The 26628-nt window shown below is 31.8% G+C and overlaps 1 pseudogene; it reads right to left on the bottom strand.

Annotated features, from left to right (window-relative positions):
* Positions 1-1966: 1966 nt before the first annotated feature.
* LOC111309847 (serine/threonine-protein kinase-like protein CCR2) lies at positions 1967-19844 on the bottom strand (annotated as a pseudogene).
* Between the last annotated feature and the right edge of the window lie 6784 nt (positions 19845-26628).

Raw genomic sequence — 26628 nt, 5'->3', positions numbered from 1 at the left:
TATTTTTGTACTGGTTATCAAACTGATGACCCTTGGAGGAGGTAAACATAAAGGTTGAAGTTGAGTACAATGTTAAACAAGAGGGATCGGAGGAATTAGTTCACGGAATATAAAGGAAACTGACAGTTAATTAATATTAGAAGGATAAAGTTACCCTTTGTCTAAATTTAGGTTATTATTTTTTTTATAGAAAATTATTCCTTTTTTTGGGTAAATAAAGGACTTAATGTAAAAAGAGAATAATAATTAATAAAATAAATCATATCATTGGTCATTCAAGTATGATGGTATTTTTAATGATCATTAAATTATTAAATTTTTTAATTTAATTACTAAATTTTGGATAAATATTTTTTTTCATCCAATTATTAATTTCTAACGATGTATTGACAAAATAATGTCACGTTAATAGAATGTATGTCTTTCAATATTTATAATGATATATAAATAATGTCACATGATACATAAGATGACGTGATAATGTCATGTGGTATTTAAAGGTTGATGTGGTATTGTCATATTTTTAAAAGCTAGCAATGATAAAAAATATATTTTACTTAAATTTAATGATAATAAAAAAATTTTATGATTAAATAATTATTTTAAAAATAAAAACATAATTAAATGACTAAAAATATATTCAAACATTTAATTTAATGATCAAACCCTATTATATATATATATATATTATTAACTTAGTTCCAAGAATTAGATTCGAACCGTATACTTTGTCAAGTGACACCAAGATCGTTTGTGAGGTATACAGAACACGATTGGAACCCAAACAACTCACCCTTCAATCATTCAATATTCCTCTTGTAAAAAAAAAATTCATGGCTATTTTTTTTCTTTTGGTGTTCTTTGTTTTTGTATAAATTTGGATGACCCTCTTCAAATCTTTTTTTTTTTTATGTTTATTATTAAGTTCTTTTTGGATACATTGAAAGTAATCATTATTCAAGAAGCATTAATTTATTTGGCATCAATTGAATGTAAAAAAATCATATGCTTTTTGCACATATGCTTTTTGCCAAGTGCAAAAAGCATAGACCAAACCATACCTAACCTAACCTTGGTAATTTTTTTTTTAATTTTTGAAGTCAATGCTAACTTTCGGCCCAATGTTTTAAAAGACAGCTTTACTAAACGCTAGAGTGGATATCAGTTATATAGGCTTCCACTATGGTGCTCCAATATTATTTTCCCCCATCCATTTTCTCAACCTGGGCCTATTAAGGCTTCAAGCTTTCATTGATTATGTTGAATGCTGGCATTTGCAAAAGCTTTATGTAGTATTCCATCTCGGATCAACTTTAATATAACTATTATGGAAAAAAAAAAAAAAGGTAGAGTCACATGCTGACTAGGTACATGAAATAAAAACTTTTATAAGTTGAAATTAATAGGACTACAAAAAATGGCAATGTAAGAGAGTGAGATCGTATTCGAATAAAAAAAAATGAATACTTTAATACTTTATTGTCATTTTAATTTAATTGGGATTTTAGTTAATTCCAATTCGTTTTTCGAGTAATTCTAGTGCTTCTGTAACTTGTTTTCCAAGGAAGAAGTTTTTGTGATGGTTACTAAGTAGGAAATTGCACCTAGATTCAGCTCACATGGAGATTTCTACACTTTCCAACACATGAATCAATGATTGATTGCCAATAGCTTGGTCTGTTAGTAAATTATTAGACTCTTAATTTTAGTAATTAGGGTTTAACCCTTACCCAAATGATATCAATGATTGGATCATTCTATGGTGAAAAATAACTTTGCATTTATCCAAAAATTAATAAAACTTCTAACAGAGATTTTTATATCATATGCACTGACAAATATCATAAGAAAGCTTAGCTTCTTAACTCTTAGCAGATGAAAAAAAAAGAGAAGGAATATGCAGTAGTTACCTCCTTCACTTTGTGAATTGGAGATGAAAAAACAGAAAAGGTTTGAAAAAGTATGAATCATTGAAATACAAACAATATTGATTTTGAGAGATACCCTGCAATTATTTGAATTCTTGATAAAAGTTTCATGACAAGATTAATCCACACTTGACAATCTGATCTAATGAACTTACCAGGTTAGTCATGCTAGGTCGCTCGCTTGGATTTTCCCTTAATGAAAGCTCAGCCAAGTCAGCAAGTTTAAGCAATGGTTCTACATTTCTTGGTAGAGGCACATTTCGATCGATAGTGGCAGCTGCCTTTCCTTGCCTTATTATAGGCAATGCCTACTCAACAATTCCTGGAGGTGTGAAGTCTCTATCGTAAGCTTTCCTTCCACTTAATATCTCTAGCAGAACAATTTCAAAATTGTAAACATCAGTCTCCATATCTCCACTTAAATCCTTGTCTGTAGAACTTAAGATCCTAAAATCTGCTATTCTTGCCACCCATTCGGAGTCCAAAAGAATATTTGAAGTCTTCACATCTCGGTGAACAATGGGTGGAGTGACTTCATTATGAAGGTAATCAAGTCCTCTTGCAGCCTGCAATGCAATCTTCAACCTCAGGTCCCAACCTAAAGGTGAGAAGTCCCCATGAAGATGCTCATGAAGTGTGCCACGAGGCATATATTCATAAACCAGTAATCTTTCCCCCATTTCAGCACAATAACCCAGTAAGTTCACAATATTGCTATGCTTTACATTGCATAGTATTTCTAACTCTGCTTCGAATTCCCGGCTGTTGGTGTGAATTATTGTAGCAGCATTAGCTCGCTTGACTGCTACTTGCCTACCATCAGGAAGAACAGCTATGTACACAGAACCGAAGCTCCCTCGTCCTAGCTTACTGAATTCTTTAAATCCATGAGCAGCATCTTTCAGTTCTGAAAGCCGGTACACTTGGGTCTCTCCAACATATGTAGTTACAGATAGAGGTGGTAGTGGATTTGGATCAGGATCAGCCTCCACAACTGGTTTGCCTATGCAAAAACTGCATGGAATTATACCTTTCCTTCACCTTTGATTTTGATGATTCGTGGAAAAACACAACTAGCAACTAAAATCAGTAAGCAACCAGAAACAGAAGATCCAATGATGATCACCAGCTTTTTTATCTCTAGTTGCTCCTGTTGCCGAGTCTTAGATGATGAAGGAACTCTACAGACATACCAACAAGAGCTATTCTGGCAAAGTGAGCAAGGAGTGCATGTTCTATCTGCATTGGCACTACACATGCTTGAAGGAAAGTAGCCCTGGGAACAATTTCTCCCACAAGGCAAGCATATCTTCAACTCATTCTGAGCACACAAACTTGTCAGCTCTGGCTCATTAAGGATACTTGCATTGAATGCAAACTTTCCACTAGCACATGACCTTGGAGAACATACACCAGGGCTACATAGCTGCAAAGGTGGACTATAATCTGGCGAAGACTGCTCATTCACACCCCAACAATCAAGAACCAAGTCAACTTCTCGAACCCCACAAGTCGTAAAATCTGATGAAGCAATAGCCAAAAACCCAGAACCCTGTGGCACTGAGGAAACATTACTGTTTTTTCCCCATGATCAACTTCACGAATGCCGCCAAAATGTTGTCCACCAGCTGATAAACTAACAAACTGGGTCCCACGTGGCAGAAGCCCAAACTCACTTGAATCACCCCAACATTCAACTTCACCAGATATCCTAGAAATCCCACAAACTGAACTTTTTCCAGAAGCTAAAACCTCAAACTCACCGGACACATTGAAAATTCCCAAGTTGCCTGATTTCGGCCCCCAACAAAAAACCACCCCATTTTCCTTAACAACCCCACAACTAAAACCATCGCCAGAAACAATATTCTTAACAATAACATTGTTAACATAATGATCACTAATAAAACTCATAGTAACATTACTTTTATCAAACGTTTGATGAAATTCCCAACAATCTACATAACCAAAATAATTAGTACTTGAAAAATAAGACCCTTTAATAGCACAAACATGAGTTTTCCCTGCAGCTATTTGCGAGTAAGAATTATCTCTAAAAGCTTTAGGAACAAGATTTATACCAAAATTCAAGGAATCCCAACAAAATGCTTGTGAATTATTCGAAGTAATACCACAAAGAAAGCCTTCACCACCAGAGAGAGAAGCCATGGAGGGAATAAAACTGAATGTGGGTGCCATAACGTCTAGATTTGAAGATTTATTGCTAGACATTGACTGGAATGAGTCACCATCAATATTTTTTTATCTAGGTGCGATTGATCACCTAAGGAATCTATCATTTTAAAGAACACCCAAACTTAAGGGTCCCTAAAAGAATAGGTTCAGGTCTAATAACCAGAACAGGATTTAAAAGTACGGTTACGTGTGTAGCACCCTCACAACACCCATCGAAAGATGGTACCAATTTAATTTTATGTTATCCAATAAGTCTTAAAAATTTACCAAGTAATTAATTATTGAAAATTATTCTCAATTGACTCTAATACTTTTAGTAGAAAATTGAAAAAATTCTCTCACCTTAAGAGTATGCAAAAAAACTACTGTTTCACTTGCAGATGCTCTATCGTCGGATTATTTAACATTAAAAAAATTCAAGAAACAAAAAGGAAAAGAAATAAAAAAATGATTTGACTTTAGATATAAATCATTTTCTTTTCAAAAATTCATTGCTTTTGTATAAGAAAAATTGATACTTTCAACTTTTCTCAAAAATATTTTTCTGAAACTTTAATTTCGAGAAAAATTAATACTTTCAACTTTTCCTTAAAAAACCTTTTTTTAGAAAATTATTTTCAAAGAAAATTGATACTTTCAACTTTTCCTTGAAAATATTTTTTAAAAAACTTATTTTGAAGGAAAATTGATACTTTCAACTTTTTCTCAACAATATTTTTTCTTTTTTTTGGAATTTTATTTAAAGAAAATCATTTTAAAAAATAATAAAATAAAATAAAAAATACTAAATAATTCTAATCTAATCAATAAACAACAACAACAACAATAATAATAATAATAATAAATAAGAAAAAAAAACTTTTGAAATGGCTCGGTTCAAGACAGAAAAGACGGCTCGAAGACACGGCTCGGGGAAGTTGGCTCGGCTTCAAGAATCGACTAGCACGTGGGTTAATGAATCGGGTCGTGATCGGGTCAGGTCAGCCCAAACAAAAACTCGCGGATCCTGGTAACGTACTAACACTAAAACGACGTTGTTTTGCGCAGGTATAAAAGGCAAAGAACGAGTTTTTTCTTCAGATACACCTTCTTTCTTCTCTCTCTTCCCCTCAGCTTTTTCCTCCTTCTCTCTATGTGAGAACACAACCCAGAATTCGGTTGAATTTCCACCAGATTTTGGAAAATAACCCCAGAAACTTCAAAGTTGGTCGAAAACTCGTCGAAAAATTCAAGGTTCGCCGAAAAATTTTACCAGGTTCTAGAAAAATTCTGGAAATTTTTTAGAAAAGAAACTTCAAAAATTCTAAAAAATTTTCCACAAATTCCTAAAGTTGTATCTAAAGCACCAAAACTTTTTAGCTTATGTTTTCTCTCTGTTCTTTTCGTCTGTCTATGTGTTTTCGTTCATTTTCTGTGGATCTACATATAAGGATTGATCGAAGAGTTTCTGATCAATCCTAATTCTCTCTTGGATTGGGATTCAATCTTTGAATCCAATTTGGACTTTGATTAAATCCCAAATTCGCGGTAAAATTTCCATTTTTTTTATCAATATCCTTTAATCCCAGCCAAAAAAAAAATAGATAAATAATAAATATATATACTAATAGATAAATAATAGATAATAGTTAATAATAAAAATTTATATACATTAATAGATAAATAATAATATATATTAATAGATAAAAATATATATTAATAAATAATAATAATAGCAATAAACAAATAAATAAATAATAAATAAATAAGATACAAAATAAAAATACAAAATTGGCTTACCCATTTGGACCAGGCCCAATTAATCCGGGCCTAGACCAAATTAGGTGTCTACAGCTGGCCCTCTTTGCACATTTTCTGTGAAACAAGAATTGTACAAAGAAGTAGACACCCATTCAAGACTCAACTCGACATTCTTTTTTTTTGTTAAAATTTTGATCAAAACTCCTCTGAGTAAAGGCTCAACAACTTTTAAAAAAATAAACAAAGTTCCTCTAAATAGAGGCTCCATGATGTTGAAAATAAATGGCTCCCCTAATCAGAGGCTCAACGACTTTTGAAAAATAAACCAAGCTCCTCTAAACAGAGGCTCAACGACTTAACCAATAAACAAAGCTCCTTTACACAGAGGCTCGATGACTTTTGAAAAATAAACAAGGCCCCTTTAAACAGAGGCTCAACAACTTAAACAATAAATAAAGCTCCTTTAGACAGAGGCTCAATAACTTTTGAAAAATAAACAAAGCTCCTCTAAACAGAGGCTCAACGACTTTGAAAAATAAACAAAGCTCCTCTAAACATAGGCATCATAACTTTGAAAGTAAATGCTCTTTGACAATCATGTCCAAAGGAGTTAAAAATCGTGTTTGAAGGAATTTCAGGAGACTATGCTTAAAGATCTTACAAATAAACCTTGATACCGAGAGATATCCTATTTTAAGGATTAGAAACTTACTTGACAAGCTTTTTCTCAAATTTAAAAATGTCTTCACATCTGTCTTCTCCATGTGGGATTTTGGAATACCCCTACTTCTTGGCTTTATACACTATATTTTCTTGAATGTAGTATATGCTATGCAATACGTGTGAAATTCAATGCATGCTATGCAAATGTTGGCTAATTAATTCCTATTCAATTGTGGTACTCAAGTTTCTCAAGTTTTTTTCTTAGGCCTCGAACCCTTGATTCTTCAAATATCAAGTTACGTTATTCTTTTAAGATTAAGCCAGTGTAACTCTCAATCATCTCTTCCATTTAGTTTTTACATTCTTTCTGTAAGAAAATCTCTTTCCAAATTGGATGTCCTTATTAGGAACTGAACATCTCGATTCTACCTTTATCACTCTTGACTTCTTCAATGTAATGTAAAAATCTTTTATGCCATTATTCATTTATCAATCATTATTTCAAACTCAAAAGGTAAGAACATTTGCACATTTATTCCATTGTAAGGTATTAAGAAGAAAAAAATAAGAATGGTTGGAAAACAATCAACAAAAGAGGCACACAAAGAGTGAAATAGAATGTCTTTTATTAGCAAAAATGTTGGCAAACTTTGGCCAAGAAAAAATTACAAAAATAGGCATAGGGAGACAATGCCCAAAAATGAATAATTGGACAATCATGATAGCACATCTCAAGGTTCTTCTGAAAACCCAATCATATGATGCACTTAACAACTTAGAGCTCTTTCGAATTTGCTAGCCTCCCTACCAATAAATTTTCAGATTTGATGCTGTATTATTTTCAAGTTTTCAACTTAGATAAACCCCCTATGACTCAAACCGTCCTTTTAGGGTTTTTACCTTGAGTCCTCTTTTTTCATTCTTTTTTTTCTTTTTTTTTGTTTTTACCTTTTTTTTAAGCATAGTATTTCTTCACAGCATCAAAATTTATAGGATGAGGTAAATCATTTCTATCCATCTCAGTCAGTATCAGTGCTCTACTCGAGAAAACCCGTTTCACCACATACAGTCCTTTCCAATTCGGAGTCTATTTTTTTCTATTATCGTGCTGGGTTAGGAGGATCCTTTTTAAGACCAACTCTCATTCTCATAAGTAACGGGATCAAACTTTTTTATCATGAGCCCTCATCATTCTTCTTTGATATAGCTGACTAGGGCATAATGCAGTCAATCTCTTTTCTTTTATGAAATTTAACTGTTCATAGCGTTTTCGAATCCATTCAGCTTCTTCCAATTCAATTTCTTTTAGAACCCTCAAGGATGAGATCTCCACTTTCACTGGTAGTACAACTTTCATCCCATAAACAAAAAAAAATAAGATTGCCCCAGTAGAGGTGTGCACTGATGTTCGATATGTATGTAGTGCAAATAGCAACTTCTCATGCTAATCTTTATAGGTCTCAGTCATCTTTTCAAGAATTTTTTTTATATTCTTATTTGTCACCTCAACTGCCTCATTCATTTTCGGATAGTATGGTATCGAGTTATGATGCTTGATCTTATATTGAGCATATATTTTTTGCATCATCTTACTATTTAGATTCTTAGCATTGGTAGTACAACTTTCATCCCATAAACAAAAAAAAAATAAGATTGCCCCAGTAAAGGTGTGCACTGATGTTCGATATGTATGTAGTGCAAATAGCAACTTCTCATGCTAATCTTTATAGGTCTCAGTCATCTTTTCAAGAATTTTTTTTATATTCTTATTTGTCACCTCAACTGCCTCATTCATTTTCGGATAGTATGGTATCGAGTTATATGCTTGATCTTATATTGAGCATATATTTTTTGCATCATCTTACTATTTAGATTCTTAGCATTGTCTAAAATAATTCTCTTTGAAAGTTCATATCTGCAGATGATCTTTCTCTTTATGAACTTGTAAATTACAGATCTATTACATATGCATATGATGCTGTCTCCACTCATTTTATGAAGTAATCTATCATCACAAAAATAAACCTATGCACATTAGAAGCTTTTGGGGTGATAGGACCAATGATATCCATGCATCATATTGAGAATGGCCAAGATGGTGCCAAAACATGTAAAGTAGATTGTGAAACATGGATCTTATCAGTATATATCTATTATTTATGGCATTTATAAGCATAGTTAAAGCAATCACTCTTCATTATTAACCAGTAGTATCCTACTCTTATGATTTGTCTCACCATCATATGTCCACTAGCATGTGCCCCATATATTCTATCATCCACTTCTTCAATGATTTTTCTTGCTTCAGTCTTACTTATGCATCTCAGTAATACTTGATCATGGCTTATTTTATACAGAACATCTTCATCCAAGAAAAAACTCATAGCTAATATTCGGGTAACCCTTTTATTATTCTCTATTACTTAAACTAGATATTGTTGATCTTTAATATACTGTAAGATATCATAATACTAAGGCTTCCCATCTTTTTTTTTTCTACATTGGAGTAATGAGCTGGCATATCCTTAACATCTAATCTGATGGGCTGAATGTTAGTATTGCCATTAATTTGAATCATTACAACCAGAGTAGCCAAGGCATCGACAATCAGATTCTCCTTTCGAGGTAAATGGTTAAACTAGATATCTTCAAATTACTTTATCAACTCTAAAATATACTTATAATATGGAACGGGTTTTGAATCTTTCGTCTCTCATTCTCTTTTCAATTGATATATAATTAGAGCTGAGTCCCCAAACACTTTTAATGCTTTCACTCTTCTATTTATAGCAGCTTGTAAACCTATAACACATGCCTCATATTCAACGATATTATTTATGTAATTAAAATTTAACCTCACTGTTACATGATAGTATTGTTCTTCTAGAGAGATCAAAATTACTTCAATTCTATGTCCCAAGGTATTGGCAGCTCCATCAAAATACATTCTCCAACACTTTTATTTATGCTTTCCTTTCTCCAGTTGGAAAATAGTTATTAGATCTTCATCAAAAAATTTTAATCTCATTGGTTCATATTCTTTAGTAGCACAATCTGTAAGAAACTCTGTTATAACACTCTCATTTATTACCTTTTAGCTTACATATATAATATAATATTTTGAAAGCATTACTTGCCATCTAGCAATTCTTTCAGACAAAGAAGGTTTCTAAAAAATGTATTTAATTAGATCCAATCTTGCTATGAGCCATGTGGTATGATAGAGCATATACTGTCTAAATCTTTTGACAGTTCACGTTAATACATAACATATTTTCTCTAATGAGGAATACTTGAATTCATATTCTGTGAATTTTTTACTCAAATAGTAAATAGCTTTCTCCTTTTGACTAGACTCATCTTGCTACCCCAGCACACATTCCATTATATTCTCACCCACTGTCAAGTATAGAATTAAGGGTTTTTCTGAAACATGTGGCACCAATACTGGAGGATTTGACAAGTATTGCTTAATTTTATCAAAAGCCATTTAGCATTCTTCATTCTATTCTCTAGGATTATTCTTACGGAGAAGCTTAAATATGGGATTATATTTGTAAGTAAGCTGATAGATGAACCGAGAAATATAATTCAATCTTTTCAAAAAACCTCAAACTTTTTTTGGTGTACTCAAAGGTGACAAATTTTGAATAGCCTGTATCTTATTTGGATCTACTTCAATCCCTCTTTCGTTGACCACAAAGCCTAGTAACTTTCCTGACTTTACCCCAAAAGTGTACTTAGCTGGGTTTAACTTGAGTTGAAACCTTTTCAATCTCTTAAATAACTTTTTAAAGTTGGTGATATGATCTTCATCTTCATGAGATTTTATAATCATATCATCCACGTACACCTCAATCTCTTTGTGTATCATGTTATGAAAGAATGTCACCATGGCCCTTTGGTATGTTACCTCAGCATTCTTTAACCCAAAAAGCATGACTTTGTAACAAAAAGATCTCCACATAATCATGAAAGTAATTTTTTTCATATCATTTGTAGCCATTTTTTTTTTATTATACCCTAAGAATCCATCCATAAAGGAAAAAATTGAATGCCTAGCTATGTTATCTACCAGTGTGTTAATGTGAGGTAAAAAAAGTTATCTTTTGAGCTAGCCCTATTCAAATCACGATAGTCTACACATATTCATATATTTTTATCTTTCTTAAAAATTGGTATTATATTAGCTACCCACTTTGAATATTTAGCCACTTGTAGAAAACTTACATCAAACTATTTCTTCACCTCTTATTTGATCTTTAATAGCATTTCAAGCTTCATTCACCTCAGTTTCTGCTGGACTAACTTACATTCTGGCTTTATGGATAATCTGTGCTCTACTATCTCCGTGTTCAATGCTGACATATCCTGGTAAGATCAAGTAAACACATCTATGAATTCTCAAAGTAGATCTACCAAACGTTGCCTATCCCTTAATGAAAGTGAAGTGCCAATTCTAACATTTTTTTTATTCTCTTCATCTTTCAAATTCACTAAGTCAACTATCTCCTGATGAGGCTTAATTGGCTTATTTTCTTGTTCAATCAATCTCATTAGGTCTGAAGGCATAACATATTCTTCAAAATTCTCTTTATTGTCAAGTTCGTCAGTGTTAATTGAATTCTCAAAACTAACATCTTGATTATTATCATAATTATCTTTATGTTCGTTTAAAGACCTGAAATTAAATGAAATAGGATATATTGGTAGGATGTGTTTGAAAAAATGGGAATAATGAAGACACAAGAAGAAATGAATAAAAATGCATCATTTTTAATCCTTATTAGAATAATAAAAGATAAATGGTCTAAACAAAAAAAATTACCCCAATGCATTAGGCAATAACTATTGGGATGTACAATTACATTGAATTAGTTTTAAAGGTCAAAGGCATTTCAATGGCACTCCAATTGTTCACCTTATAATCTGACGGACAAAGGCAGATCCACCCTTCTTGATTAAGTCCCACTTCATCTTCAATAGCATGAATGGTTAACTGGACAAAAGCTCTTTCCATACTTTTTTTGTATCTGGGTACATGAATCCTTCAAGTCTGAAAGTTTTATACAGGTATGGGATAATCATTAGTCTTGTTGTTTTACCTATTGGCTTTTTTTTTATGTCCTATTTTGCTACTTCATAGCCTAAGCCTGGCCTTTCACTATTGTTTACCACTGTTGGGGGTTCCCTTATTCTCTGTAAGTTCTTGCCTAGTCCTATTTCTGGATACCAACCCTAATTGATGACTTGACTCATCACTATCTTTGAAAAATATTGATTTTTAAATCCTTTACCCACAGAGTTGACCAGTTTAAAATATTGATAAAAACACTCCTCCACTTCTTCGGTGGCTTCCACATATGGGGTATTCAACGGTTGGGTCACTAGCATGTCTTTCTCTCTAAACACTACCACTAACTAGCCTTCCATATTGAACTTAATTTTTTGATAAAGAGTAGAAGGAACAGCTTTTGCCATGTGAATCCATGGCTTTTCTAGTAGACAGCTATAAGACGGAGAGATATCCATTACTTGAAATTTCATATTAAAAGTGCACGACCCAATTTGCAAAGGCATATCGATATCTCTCAAGACTTCCCTTTTGATCCCATCAAAAGCTCGCACTATCATTTGACTGTCTTTCATATGAGAGTAGTCAATAGGTAGCCTTGCCAAAGTTGACTAGGCATGACATTGATAGCGAGCCATTATCAATAAGAACCTTAATCATGATATGGCTCTTATATTTGACTGTGATATACAAAGCCTTGGTACTTTCTTTTTCCTATGGGAGAATCTCATCATCACTGAATGAAATATAATTTGACATGACTAAATTTCCAGTCAAGTGGCTCACATATTCAACAGATACATTATGTGCCACATATGTTTGGTTTAATACTTTTAACAGGGCATTTTGATGTGGTTCTAAATTCAATAGTAATGATAATAATGAGATCCGTACTGGCATTTTGTTCAACTGGTCAACAACTGAATATTCACTATATTTTACCAACTTCATGAATTCACAAGCTTTTTTTTTATATCGACTTTAGATGATCCTTTTTAGGTTTTATTTCAAGGTTATTTCATCATTTTCCTACCTTGGCTTTCTCTCTTCTAGCCTTCTCTAATATTTTTAGAGTGTAGCATATTTCACTTTGAGTAATACCTCTTACACCAGTTATATTGGAGGTATCAGTCTTAGAAACATTCTCTTTTTGCCCTTAAACTACTATATCACAACCCTATTTTTAAGGTACAGCTTTATCATCTTTATATATGAATAGAGTCAAAACTTTAAAAGTTATCAGCCTACGAATGAGTTTATCTAGGACTAACTTTGGCTTATTCCCAAAATGAATCATCACCGACTTTAGAAACAACTTTACAGGCTTATCTGTAATGGATACTTTAACACTTTTTAAAACTTTTTCCTCTTCATAGACTTTCAACTGGTATAAATCTAAGAGCTTTTGCACCTCTTGATGAAACTGCTCACAAGTTTCGATAGGGTGACCATCTGCCCCATTATGATATTTACAACTAGTGCCTACTATATATACTCCATGATTGCTGCGCAGACTCACTGGTTGTATCATGTCAGCTTTTCATAAAATATCAAATAGCTGACTAAGAGGTGTCTTAATATCTACCACTTTTTTTTCAGATAGCACTCTTGTTCATTACTCAGAGCATTCACATTGTGATTAGGTAAAAGATTGTCACTAACATTTGGTGCAGTTATCTCTCCTGTATCAAAACTAATCATTCCATCCTTGATCAGTCATTGCACTTTGTGTTTTAAGGTAGTACAATTTTTAATAGAGTGACCAACGATCCCATAGTGATAGTCATAATGGGCTATGGGATCATACCACTTAGGGTAAGGTGACTTGAGTGGCTCTAATTTACTAGGAGCAATCAGATGACTGTTGTAAAGCTCACGATATAACTCTACATAGGTTATAGGGATTGGGTCAAATACAGGCTTTTCACGAGTGGTTTGTTGTTCCCGAGAACCTTCTATTGGGCTAGCTGGACGAGTCTGAGGTTTTGAGATAGATTGAGTGTTAGAATTGTATGTGGCATTCTGAAGTCTAAAAAAAGGTTAATATGTTTGGGGGTATGATGACTGTGGTATAGGTTGGTATGGATAAGGAGAGGTATTATTCACATCAGGATAATATGGGGGGTATCCTTATTATGGGTAGGGTTGATAACCCTTGAATTATTACCTATCAAAGCTCACAGCTTGAGCTTCAGTCTCTTTCTTCTTCAGGGCCTTTTTAATGGATGCTTCACCTCTTTCTAGCTTATCATTCTTGATGACACTCTCAATAATTTCTCCTAAAATTATCATATCAGTAAATTTTTTTATTGCATTTTTTATCATCTTTTCATAATAAAGAGATTTTAAAGTGCTAACAAACAGCACTGTAGTCTTTTTTTCAGTTAGAAGATGTTGTACTTGAAAAGCTACATCCCTCCATCTCTAGACATATTCCTTAAAAGATTCATTTACCTTTTTCTTCAAGTTTTGCAAAGACAAACGGTCAGGAGTCAGATCTATAATATGTCGATATTGACTAATAAAATTATGAGTCATATTGCTCGAAGAACGAATGCAAGTTCTGTTCAGCTAGACATACCACTTGGTAGCAGAGCCTGTAAGGTTATCTTAAAAAACGTGCATCAATAGTTTTTTATTATGAGCATGGGCTGTCATTTTTTTACAATACATGGTGATATGAGTTTTTGGACACTTTATATCATCATATTTCCCAAATTCTAATACTTTAAATTTTGGTGGAATGACTACATCTGAGACTAAGCACAGTCTAGCAGCATCAACAGAACCATAAAATTCAATCCCTTTTACGGCCAGCAATCTTTGTTCAAGCATACTAATATTTGAATCTTCCTGAGACTCCATCACTTTTACTTTTTCTTTCTCTTTCTCTTTTAAGTCATCTAGATCAGGAACTTGAATCAATTCTACTACCTTTTTAGTAAAGACAAGATTTACATAGCTATAGTAATGTCTTGGATTCGAAGCTGATGGTATTTCAGGGTATACAAGATATGTGAACTGTTGTGACAGAATATCTTGGGTAGGCTAAGCTTGTTTTGGACCAAAACTTGAAGGATACAAAGGGTCGGTCACTTTTTGTTGGCTTGTAGTTTCTTCTATTCTTTTTCCCTTGTTTAGCTTACTAAGAGCATCTAGAATCTTGCTCAACTTGTTCTCAATCTTTTCTTATGTTTTTCTCAGCTTTTTAAATCTGTGCTTGCTCCATTTGTCTAGCTCTAGCTCTTGTGTTATATCGATGGATAGGGTTCTCGTTAGATGGAGCTATCCTTGAACCTTGAATACCATATCTTAGAATTAACAAATTTATATGACTATCTCATGGTTACTTTGTTAAGTGTAAATGAATGAGAATACAATGAATGAAAATGCATGTATGCAAAGAACATTTGCCTTAAGACGATGCTTAACTAAAAGATTTCATTCATTCCAAATAACTTTTATTTACATTGAGTTTATCATCCTAGAGTTATAACTATAAAATCGTTTGATCTGCTCATACTGGGCTCTGGCTTCTTCGATAAAGTTTAATAGACACTGCCTATGTTCTCTTACAAGGGCCACCATTTATTTCAATACCTCTGCCTGTTCTACCATCTCTCTTATCTTGCATACCCCTTTATAAATTTGAGTCATTAGGCGTTCAATATATTTTTATCTTTCTAAGTTCTCTCTTTTACCACACCAGACTTGGTATGATAACTCTCTATGCTCTCTAACCAATGCAGTAATATGGTCTTCTTGTTCATTCAACTTTTATCTTAACCTGCTTAGGTAGCTATTTAACATGTTATTCTTTATCTGTACTTGGGTATTTTTTTCTTCCAATTTAGTATATTCTTATTTCAATCTTGCATTCTCTTCAGTCAACTTAATAATTGTTATCTCTTTAGCCCTTTCTCTTACACATAACCTTTTATGTTCTTGGTGTAGCTCTACTAGGTCTTTAACAGCTATATCATGTTCTCTAGCAACTTGCAAACTCTAGCTTCATGTCTTTTAGCTCTATCTTTCCATTGATATTTTTCTTCTCGAAGCTTCTGGATTTTTTGCTTTAACTTATCTTTTTTAGACTCAAATTCTTTTGTTGCAAGCTCTAATTCCGATAGTGTCTCTTCAAGCTTTCCTCTTATTGACGGTTGAAAGCTTTCATAAGTGAATATCATTTCCTATCTTCGTCTTGCTCTCCAAAGCAAATACCCTAGAGTGACTTTATCAATGAATGGTCCAAGACTCACTCTACGGGGATTTTTTCATGCTTTAATCACCTCATTCATCTTCTGAAATGCTTTTGGCTCACTATAAGAAAATTTTGATTGATGAAGCTTGTGGGTCATAAGAGTGAATTATTCTGCCCCAAACTATCTTTTTACTAGAAGTGACGCATAACTTGTTACCCCCCATAAACCCAGAAGTGAGACCACAATATTATCTCCACACTGATATAGTATAGGTTCACAATTCATCCATGTGACCAACCAACTTACTTTGGCACTTGTTAGTTATTGTAAGAAAACTATTTACCTTTTTTTTTACTTTTGTTCTGACCACCCACTTTCACAGAATTTCTTGATCGAAGCTCGATTACGAACATAAAGCTTCGAGAAAGCACATTTTCTCTATTCGAAATGGCTTTTTATCCATAAGTATAATAACTATATGTAGCCTATAAAACGCTTTCCATTCTGATAACAGTAACTCAACAATCTGATAAACTTTGCTAATATTACGGTTGATGGGTTATAACCATTGATCACACTCTCGAAGAAATCAATCATCGTTATTTCAATATAACCCAAAACCTTTGAAAATATCACCATTCTGTATAGCTAAGGCAAATACATCTAGCCCCCGTTCTTCGTTGGCATGTTGCACTAGAAACTCATGAAAGAACTTCCAAGATAGGCAAACCTGTTCTTGTTTCTTCTTTGTATGAGAATTCATAACTTTTTTGTCTATCCTCACGAGTCGAGCCAAATTTTTATGAAATCTTAACTTGTGTTTTTTGACATATATCTTATCAGGAGCCTTGAGGTGTAAACCTAACAAAGTCGAATATTCTTCGATGGTTGGTGTTATATCAACTTCATTGAAGATGAAACACTTATATGCAGGATCCTAGAATTATGTTGTAGCTCTGATTAATTGATTATCGACAACTACTGCGAGAAGGTGTGCTATATGCCTGTGTCTCTAACAAAACTTCTCTTGTCTAGCTGGGCTCATCTTCTTCCACATATCAACCAATTTTTTTAGATTATTTTGTTTGAGGAGGATAGATGTTTCTTGAGACAGAGTAAAATCATAACCGATTGGTAAACAATCCCTCATCTTTAGTTGAATCCTTTCTGACTGGACTTTTACTTCATCAGGTGGCTCACAAAGAGATAATACAGAAAAGGAGCAAACTAATCGTTTTACGAAATCTATGACAAACTTTTTGTTGAAGGCCATCTTTCAAGAAAATGTTCTTTATGCAACTTTATGATATGAGCATGAACCAATGCAAAAGAATGAGAGAAATGGTTAGTATGCCAAAAAAAAGAAATAAATAAATAACTAAGTAAATTAAAACATCACATAGAATAAGAAGAATGAACCATATGCTTTTGGTCAATTCTAAAAGGGAAAGATGATGGCCCTATTTATAGGTTAGGCATTTATAAGGTTCATTATATGTGGTTTGAGGTTAAAATCTAAAGGTTCCCAAATTGCTCCTTACATCATTATCCATCACAGACTAGTAACGCACATGAATCCTCACCCATTACAGGTTACAAGCGAAAAATGTTCAATTTGAGTGAGAGTATTTTGCTAGCTATTACGGAGGCATTAAACCTCACGAAAGCAATAGGTACTTTACTCCCTCCTAGAAGGACAGAGCTTGGGTATAGAGCTCATGTTATGCATATGCATATGAATGACATAATTAATAAAGTAAATAAACATGAATGAATAAAAAATCTATACAAAAGGTTCAATTTTATTAGGCTTTTGGATAACACAAATTTATTTGCTGGCCTGACTCTCAGATTGTCCCCAGTGGAGTCGTCAAACTGTCATAACGTCTAGATTTGAAGATCTATTGCTAGACATTGACTGGAAGGAGTTGCCACCAATCTTTTTTTATCTTGGTGCGATTGGTCACCTAAGGAATCTATCATTTTAAGGAACACCCAACCCTAAGGGTCCTTAAAAGAATAGGTTCATGTCTACTAACCAGAACAGGGTTGAGAGTATAATTACGTGTGAAAAAGGTTGTAGCACGCTCACAACGCCCATCGAAAGATGGTATCAACTTAATTTTGTGTTATCCAATAAGCCTTAAAAATTTACCCAGTAATTAATTATTGAAAATTATTCTCAATTAACTCTAATACTTTTAGAAAAAAATTGAAAAAATTTTCTTACCTCAAGAGTATGCAATGAGACTACTATTTCACTTGTAGAGGCTCCATCGTCAGATTATTTAACATTAAAGAAAATTCAAGAAACAAAAAGGAAAAGAAATTAAAAAAATGATTTAGCTTAGATATAAATAATTTTCTCTTCAAAAACTCATTGTTTTTGTACAAGAAAAATTAATACTTTCAACTTTTCCCCAAAATATTTTTCTAAAACTTTAATTTTGAGGAAAATTGATACTTTCAACTTTTTCTCAAAAAAACTTTTTTTTAGAAAATTATTTTCAAAGAAAATTGATACTTTCAACTTTTTCAAGAAAATATTTTTTTAGAAAACTTATTTCCAAGAAAAATTGATACTTTCAACATTTCCTCAAAAATATTTTTTAGAAAACTTATTTTCAAGAAAAATTGATACTTTCAACTTTTCTTCAAAAATATTTTTTAGAAAACTTACTTTCAAGGAAAATTGATGCTTTCAACTTTTTCTCAATAATATTTTTTCTTTTTTTTGGAATTTTATTTAAAGAATATCATTTTAAAAAATAAAATAAAAATAAAATAAAATAAGGAATATTAAATAATTCTAATCTAATCAATAAACAATAATAATAATAATAATAATAAAACAATAAAATAAGAAAAAAAAACTTTTGGAATGGCTCGGCTCAAGATAGAAAAGGTGGCTCGAAGATGAGTCTTGGGAAGTCGGCTCGACTCCAAGGATTAGCTAGCATGCGGGTTAACGAATCGGGTCGGGTTACCCCAAACAAAAATACGCGGATCCTGATAACGTACTAACACTAAAACGATATTGTTTTGCGCAGGTATAAAAGGCAAAGAGCGGATTTTTTCTTCAGATGCACCTTCCTCCTTCTCTCTCTTCCCCTCAACTTTCTCCTCATTCTCTCTACCCGAAGAACACAACCTAGAAACCTGTTGAATTTTCATCGGATTCTGAAAAATAACGTTGAAAACTTCAAAGTTGGCTAGAAAACTCATCAAAAAATTCAAGGTTTGCTGAAAAATCTTGCCGGATTTTGGAAATTTTTTGAAAATTTTCCAGAAAAAAAACTTCAAAAATTCTAAAAAATTTTCCCACAAATTCCTAAAGCTGTATCTAACGCACCATAACCGTTTTAGCTTCTGTTTTCTCTCTCTTCTTTTCGTCTGTCTGTGTGTTTTCGTTCATTTTCTATGGATCTATTTATAGGGATTAATCAAAAAAGTTTCTGATCAATCTCAATTCCCTCTTAGATTGAGATTCAATTCTTGAATCCAATCTGGACTCTGATTGAATCCTAAATTCGCAATAAAATTCTCACTTTTTGATCAATATCCTTTAATCCCAACAAAAAAAAAGATAAATAATAAATATATATATACTAATAGATAAAATAATAGATAATAGTTAATAATAAAAATATATATACATTAATAGATAAATAATAATATATATTAATAGATAAAAATATATATTAATAAATAATAATAATAATAATAACAATAAATAAATAAATAAGATACAAAATAAAAATATAAAATTAACTTACCCATTTGGATTAGGCTTAATTAATTCGGATCTGAATCAAATTGAGTATCTACAGTAAAAACTGAAGAATTTTGTTGGTTTTGTCCCAACAAATAATCTCTTCTTTCCCACCAGCATCGATGGCACAAAAAAAGCCATTTCCTCCAAAAAGCCGCGGCGATTGGACCTACTGATCCCTAGCCAGAAGCTGTCACAAATAGAAAGGGAGAAAGAACAATGAGGAGGGAAGAGATGGGTGTTGGAAAGTAGAATTTTTGGGTTGGCATGTGTTTTGGTTTATTGGTCTTTTGTAAGTGAATTTTGGTTCAAGGGAGGAGTTTGAGGGTGGTGTTGAAATTGTGAGGAATGGAGGATTGGTTTGAACCCATTTTTTATTAAGTAGTTTTTTGGAAAGTGAGTGAGGGGATGTGATGCAGATTCAGATTTCCGACAGTTATAAGTCAAAAGTTGGACATGTTTGACCACTGGGAGTAGTTATTTCAGTGTTAAACTGAAATATAAAATTCATTGGGCCAGCTGCCATGCGGGTAACTGGTTTAACATTTTCTTTTCTTGTCCTTTTAACTTTTTTTTTTTAAGAAAAAAAAAAAAGGTGAAAAATTCTTTATACAAAAATTTAATATTCATTTAAATTTTTAATATTTTATTATAATTAATTAAAAATCTGAATTTTTTTTGAATAAATTAACTTTTGAACATTTATTTATATTACAGTCGAGTTTTTAATTAAACAAAAACAAATATTAATAGTTAATCAATTTTTAAAATTAAATATTTGAAAATTTAATTGATTATAATAAAATAATAAGAATTAAAATAATTATTAAAATTTTATTAAAATTTTTTATATTTTTATATTTTTTTTTATTTAACGTTAAAAAATTTTTGAATTTTATGTGAAACATTGTTTTTATTCAATCCAACAAACTCATTGAATTCGTTTGGAATTAAATCTCCAAAACTAATCGATCGAATAAGGTTTTTTTTAATAATATCCAAGCATCATAATAACAATGATAAGTTCATTCAAGCTTGCGTCATTTGATTTAATTATACCCATGTTGCTAAATGTTTCATCAAATTTTCATCTTTTTGGCTAATGTTGATGTTTCCCCAAATGATCAGATTCTAAAATTACATTCTCAACCTAAAATCATTTCTGCAAAAAGGCTTTCCTTACCCAACAAATGACTTTCTGTTTGACTGACTTGAATCTTAAAATACAGAAAGTAGGTATGCTGCACAAGAAAACAAAAATGTCAGCATGATGTAGTTTTGATTGGAATCCAAAGGGAGTATCAAATACCATATCTGCACTCAACTTCAAATTCTTACAGTACAAGTCTATCAAAGTTCAACCCCAAGTTGTTCCTTTTGGGAACAAATTTTGGAAGATTTGGAAGTAAGAATTTGGCATGGACCCCCTGCCAAAACACAAACCTGGAATGATCCAAAAGCTAATATTGTTCTTGTTGCTGTTAAAATTGCAATCTGGTAAGAAATATGCATGGAAGGATTTGTTTTTAGCCTATATTTGCATTCCATCAGGTAATCCAGGAAAACTGTAGATTGATTGAAAGCATGGGAAGAGAATGAAATGACAAAGAAAGCTTGAAAACAAAATAGGTTGTTTGTAACGGGGAAAACGCCAGGTAATGTAGGCCCATTTGGTTCTGGTTATTTGTCTCCATGTCGCCTGATCAACCAAATTGAAGAATTAAAAAAAAATGAAACACAATTGTCATCTTTCTAATGGTAGGTTTTGTTCTCGATCTACAGTCAAACAAGAATCAAATCATTTAAGAACGTAATCAGCAGCAACATTTTGCCCCTAAACAGACAGCGAAAAGGAATTAAAACCTTGCAAGAGTTTCATAATTTGGTTAATAAGGAGATACTAACAAACCAAAATTTAGAATCGGATTATAGTCACTAATTTTGATTAATTAATTTTTTTATATAGTTTAATATTAATTAATATTAAAAAGAAGAAAAAAAAAAGTCAAAAAAAATCTTGGATTTTAACTCTAGCAACCGAAATCAAGCTGTCAGAGTGGTCCAAAAATTTTTTTGACATTAACTAACATGGCAGCATAAAATCTGATGATCAAAAGTCACCAGATAGACACCCAAATTTTTCACAATAAAATCTCAGAAGATCTGGGATCTTAGATTTCAAAAACTCTATAAATATAGCTAATCTTTGCAAGGAACAAGACACACAGAGAACAAGGAAAAAAGTGAAATACACAATAAAAAAAATCACATTCCTCTTTGAGAAACCAACAGAAAACAAAAAAAAAAATTTTCGAGAATAAAATTTGAGATTTAGGAAGTTTGAGATTTTTTTAAAAAAAAATCTGGGCTTAGAAAAGTGTTTAGAAAGCAAAAAGAATCATTTGGAGAATTTTTGAGAATTTTTGAAAATTTTTTTGAGTCATCGAAAAATGGAAAAGTTTGAATTTTTTGACAATCATTGAATTTTTCAACATCGAAATTTGAAAAAGTTTAAATTTTTCGGTGAACGTTGAATTTTTTGACCACTGAAATTTCGGGATATTTGAATTTTTCGACGCCGTTGAAGTTTTCGATCACCGGTGCACGGTGACGATCGATTGAAAATTGGGTTATCATGGTGGTTGGTGAGGGTACTGTGATTTTAGAGATAGGGGCTCTGGGGTAGAGAAAGAGATGAGAAATAAAAAATTAAAAAAAAAACTTAAACAGGCATTTTATAGGCCTTTCAAAACGACGTCGTTTTTGGCGTCTGAACTTGACCCGACCTGCGTAGGATCTTCGCATCGACCTGCGGGCCAACCCGACCCGTTTCGCAGGTTTTTTTTTTTTTTTTTTTCGTTTTGATTTTGATTTTTTTATATTATTTTTATGCTTTTTTAATATAATATTATTTTATTATTACTGTTATTTTATATTATTACTAGTAATATTTTTATTTTTTAAAAAACAAATAAATAGAATAAAAATAAAACTGAAATAAAATAAAAACCTAAAAAAAATAAATAAAAAATTTAATAATAATAACTACTTAAAATAAATAAAATTTTATTACAAGCAAAAATATTATTTAAATTTCACCAAAGTGTTGGGATAATTTAAAAAATTATTTTTGCTAAATAAATAATAATAAAATAAAAAATAAATTGTTTAAATGAATCTTTTAAATGCAATTTTTAGAGAAAGCTAAAAGAGTTTAATTTTTTTTAATTATTGCAAGTAAAAATAATTTTTTGAATTTCACCATAGAGTTGAAATAATTCAAAATTGTTTTTACTAAAACAAAGATTGATTTAAACAATGTAAAGCAATAATAAAAAAATAATAAAGAATGAAATTAATAATAATTTATATCTTGAATTTTTTAAAATATATATATATATAGAAAATTGAAAGAATTCGATTTTCTTTAAACAAGATATTAATATTTAGATTTCACTGGTGAGTCGGAATAATCTAAATTTTCTCTTATAAAAAATATTAAAGAATAAATAATACAAATTTTAAAAATAACCATAATATTTAAATTTCACCGAAGAGTCGGGATAATCTTAAAATTTGTTATAAATTTTGAGAACTCACCAAAAAGTCGAGATGTTCCTAAAATCTTTTTTTAAAACAAATAATTAAAATATCTTATAACGAAGTTTCAAAAATTTTACGAATGGTCAACTTTCTCGAAATACTTTTTAAATAGTGATTTTCTATAAATTCCACCAAAGCATTAGAGAATTTATAGAATACGAAATTGTAGACACCCAATTTGGTCTAGGCCAGGATCAATTAGGCCTGGTCCAAATGGGTAAGCCCATTTTATTTTTTATTTTTTATTTATTTATTTATTATTACTATTTATTAATATATTATTATTATTATTTATTTGTTGATATATATTTTATTATTATTTATTCATTATCATTATTATTTATCTATTAATATATTATCTTTATTTGTTTATTTTTTCTTTTCTTTTTCTTCTTTTCTTCTTTCTTTTTTCTGCTTACCCGATTGGAATTGGATTAGGATGAAAACTGAGATTTTGAAGTGAATTTGGGGGTGATAGAGTTGTGATTGAATTCAAAAATTGAATCCAAATCCCAGAGGAAATAGGGATTGATCAGAATCCTATAAATAGGTGCTGGAATAGAACATAATGGGACATACAGAGAAGAAACAGAAGTTAAAAAAGGGTTTTGGTGCGTTAGAACAGCACTAAGAATCAGTGAAATTTTTTTTTGAATTTTTTGATGATTTTTTTCTAGAAATTTTTGAAAATTTTCCAAATTTCGATTGAATTTTCCTGCGATGTTTGAATTTTTCGGTCAGCTAATCAATTTCTAGCGATCATTTTCAAAAACTGACCAACTTTTCGACAAACTTTCGATAAAAAACTCAGATTCTTAGGACATTTTCCTGAATCCGACGAGATTCAACTGAAGTTTTTTGTTGGTTTAGAGAGGGAGGAGAAAAGGAAAGGAAGAGAAAGAGAGGGGAGGAGAGATCTGCTGAAAAAACAAAAGGGATAGCCTTTTATACTCGCTGAAAACGATGTCGTTTTGGGGTTACTGTTCCCAGAGGATCCGTGTGTTTTGAAATCGGGCGACCCGACCCGAGCGCTGACTCGCGTGTGACCCGAGTGCTATCCAACCCCTGGAGTCGAGTCGATGCCTCAAGCCGCGTCTTCAAGCCGTCCTTTCTTTCTTAAACCGAGCCGAGCCGCTAAGCCTAGCTGTTCTCAGGTTTTTTTTTTATTTTATTTATTTATTTATTTATTTATTATTATTATTGTTATTATTATTATTTATTGATTAGATTATAATTGTTTAATACCTTTTATTTTATTTTTATTTTCATTTTATTTTTATTTTCATTTTATTTTATTTTTATTTTTATTTTTATTTTATTATTTTATTTTATTTTCTTTAAATAAAATTCAAAAAAATATTTTTAAGGAAAAGTTGAAAGTATCAATTTTCCTTGAAAATTAAATTTTTCAAAAAAAATATTTTTGAGGAAAAGTTGAAAGTATCAATTTTCCTTGAAACTAAGCTTTCTAAAAAAATATTTTTGGAGAAAAGTTGAAAGTATCAATTTTTCTCGAAATTAAAGTTTTTTAAAAAATATTTTGAGAAAAGTTGAAAGTATCAATTTTTTCTGTACAAAAGCAATAATTTTTTTTCTTTTTATTTTTTTGAATTTTTTTTATGTTAAATAATCCAACGATGGAGCATCTGTAAGTGAAATAGTAGTTTTCTTGCATTTTCTTGAGGTGAGGAGATTTTTTCAATTTTTTGCTAAAAGTATTAAAGTCAATTGATAATAATTTTCAATAATTAATTACTTGGTAAAATTTTAAGGCTTATTGGATAACACAAAATTAAGCTGGTACCATCTTTCGATGGGCGTTGTGAGGGTGTTATAATTTTCCTCACACGTAACCGAACTCTCAATCCCTGTTCTGGTTAGTATACCTGAATCTATTCTTTTAAGGACCCTTAAACTTAGGTGTTCCCTGAAATGATAGATTCCTTAGGTGGCCAATCGCACCTAAATAAAAAAAGATTGGTGGCGACTCCTTCAAGTTATATAAAGAACATTTGCTTGAAGGATGATCTTCAACAAAAATTTTTCATGGATTTCACAGAACGACTAGTTTGTTCTTCATCTGTATTAGCACCTTGTGAGTCACCCAACGAAGTAAGGGTCCAGTCAGAAAAAATTCAACTGAAGATGGGGGATTGTTTACCAATCAGATATGATTCTACTTTGTCTCAAAAAACATCTATCCTTCTCAAACAAAATAATCTAGAGGATTTGGTTGATATATGAAAGAAGATGAGTCTGTTAAGATAAGAGCAGTTTCACCAGAGACACGGGCATATAGCACACCTTCTCGCAGTAGTTGTCGACGACCAACTAATCAAAGCTGCAGCGTAATTCTGAGATCCTGCATACAAGTGTTTCATCTTCAATGAAGTTGATATGACACCAACCATCGAAGAATATTTGATTTTATTGGGTTTGCATCTCAAGGCTCTTGATAAGATATATGTCAAAAAACACAAGTCAAAATTTCGTAAGGGTTTGGCTCAACTCATAGGGATAGACAAAAAAGTTGTGGATTCTCATACAAAGAAGAAACAAAAACAAGTTTGCCTACCTTGAAAGTTTTTCATGAGTTTCTAGTGCAACAAGCCAATGAAGAACGGGGGTTAGATATATTCACCTTAGCCATATACGAAATGGTGATATTTCTAAAAGTTTTAGGTTATATTGAGATAACGATGGTTGATTTCTTCGAGAGTGTGATCAATGGTTGTAACCCTTCAACGGTAATATTAGTAGAGACTATCAGATCTTTGAATTACTGTCATTGAAATGGAGGGCGTTTTATAGGTTGCATACAGTTATTGTACTTATGAATGAAAAGCCATTTCGAATGGGGAAAAGGTACTTTCTCGAAGCTTTATGTCTGTAATCAAGCTCCGATCAAGGAATTCTGTGAAAGTGGATAGTCAGAACAAAAGTCTAAAAGGGAATGGATAACTTTCCTATAAAAATTGATCAGTGTCGAAGTAAGATGATTGGCCCGGTGGATGAATCGTGAACCTATGTTGTATCAGTGTGGAGATAATACAGTGGTCCCATTTTTGGGTTTATGAGAAGTGACAAATTATGCATGACTCTTAGTGAGAAGGCAGTTTGGGGCAAAACAGTTCATTTCTATGACGCATGGGCTTCATCAGTTAGATTTCTCTTACAATGAGCCAAAAGCATTTCAGAGGATGAATGAGATGATTAAAGCATGGAAAAATCCTCAAAGAGTGAGTCCTGGATCGTTTATTGATAAAGTCACTCTAGGGTATTTGGTTTGGAGAGCAAAACGAAGACAAGAAATAGTATTCACTTATGAAAGCTTTCAACTGCCAATAAGAGGAAAGCTTGAAGAGACAAAATCAGAATTAGAGCTTGCAATAAAAAAATTTGAGTCTGAAAAGAGAAAGTTAAAGCAAAAAATCCAAAAGCTTCGAGAAG

The sequence above is a fragment of the Durio zibethinus genome, chromosome 19 (genome assembly GCF_047325235.1).
Source record: "Durio zibethinus cultivar Kanyao isolate XHJ-2024 chromosome 19, ASM4732523v1, whole genome shotgun sequence".
NCBI classification, from domain to species: Eukaryota; Viridiplantae; Streptophyta; class Magnoliopsida; order Malvales; family Malvaceae; genus Durio; species Durio zibethinus.
This window is presented reverse-complemented; position numbering and strand designations above follow the sequence as displayed.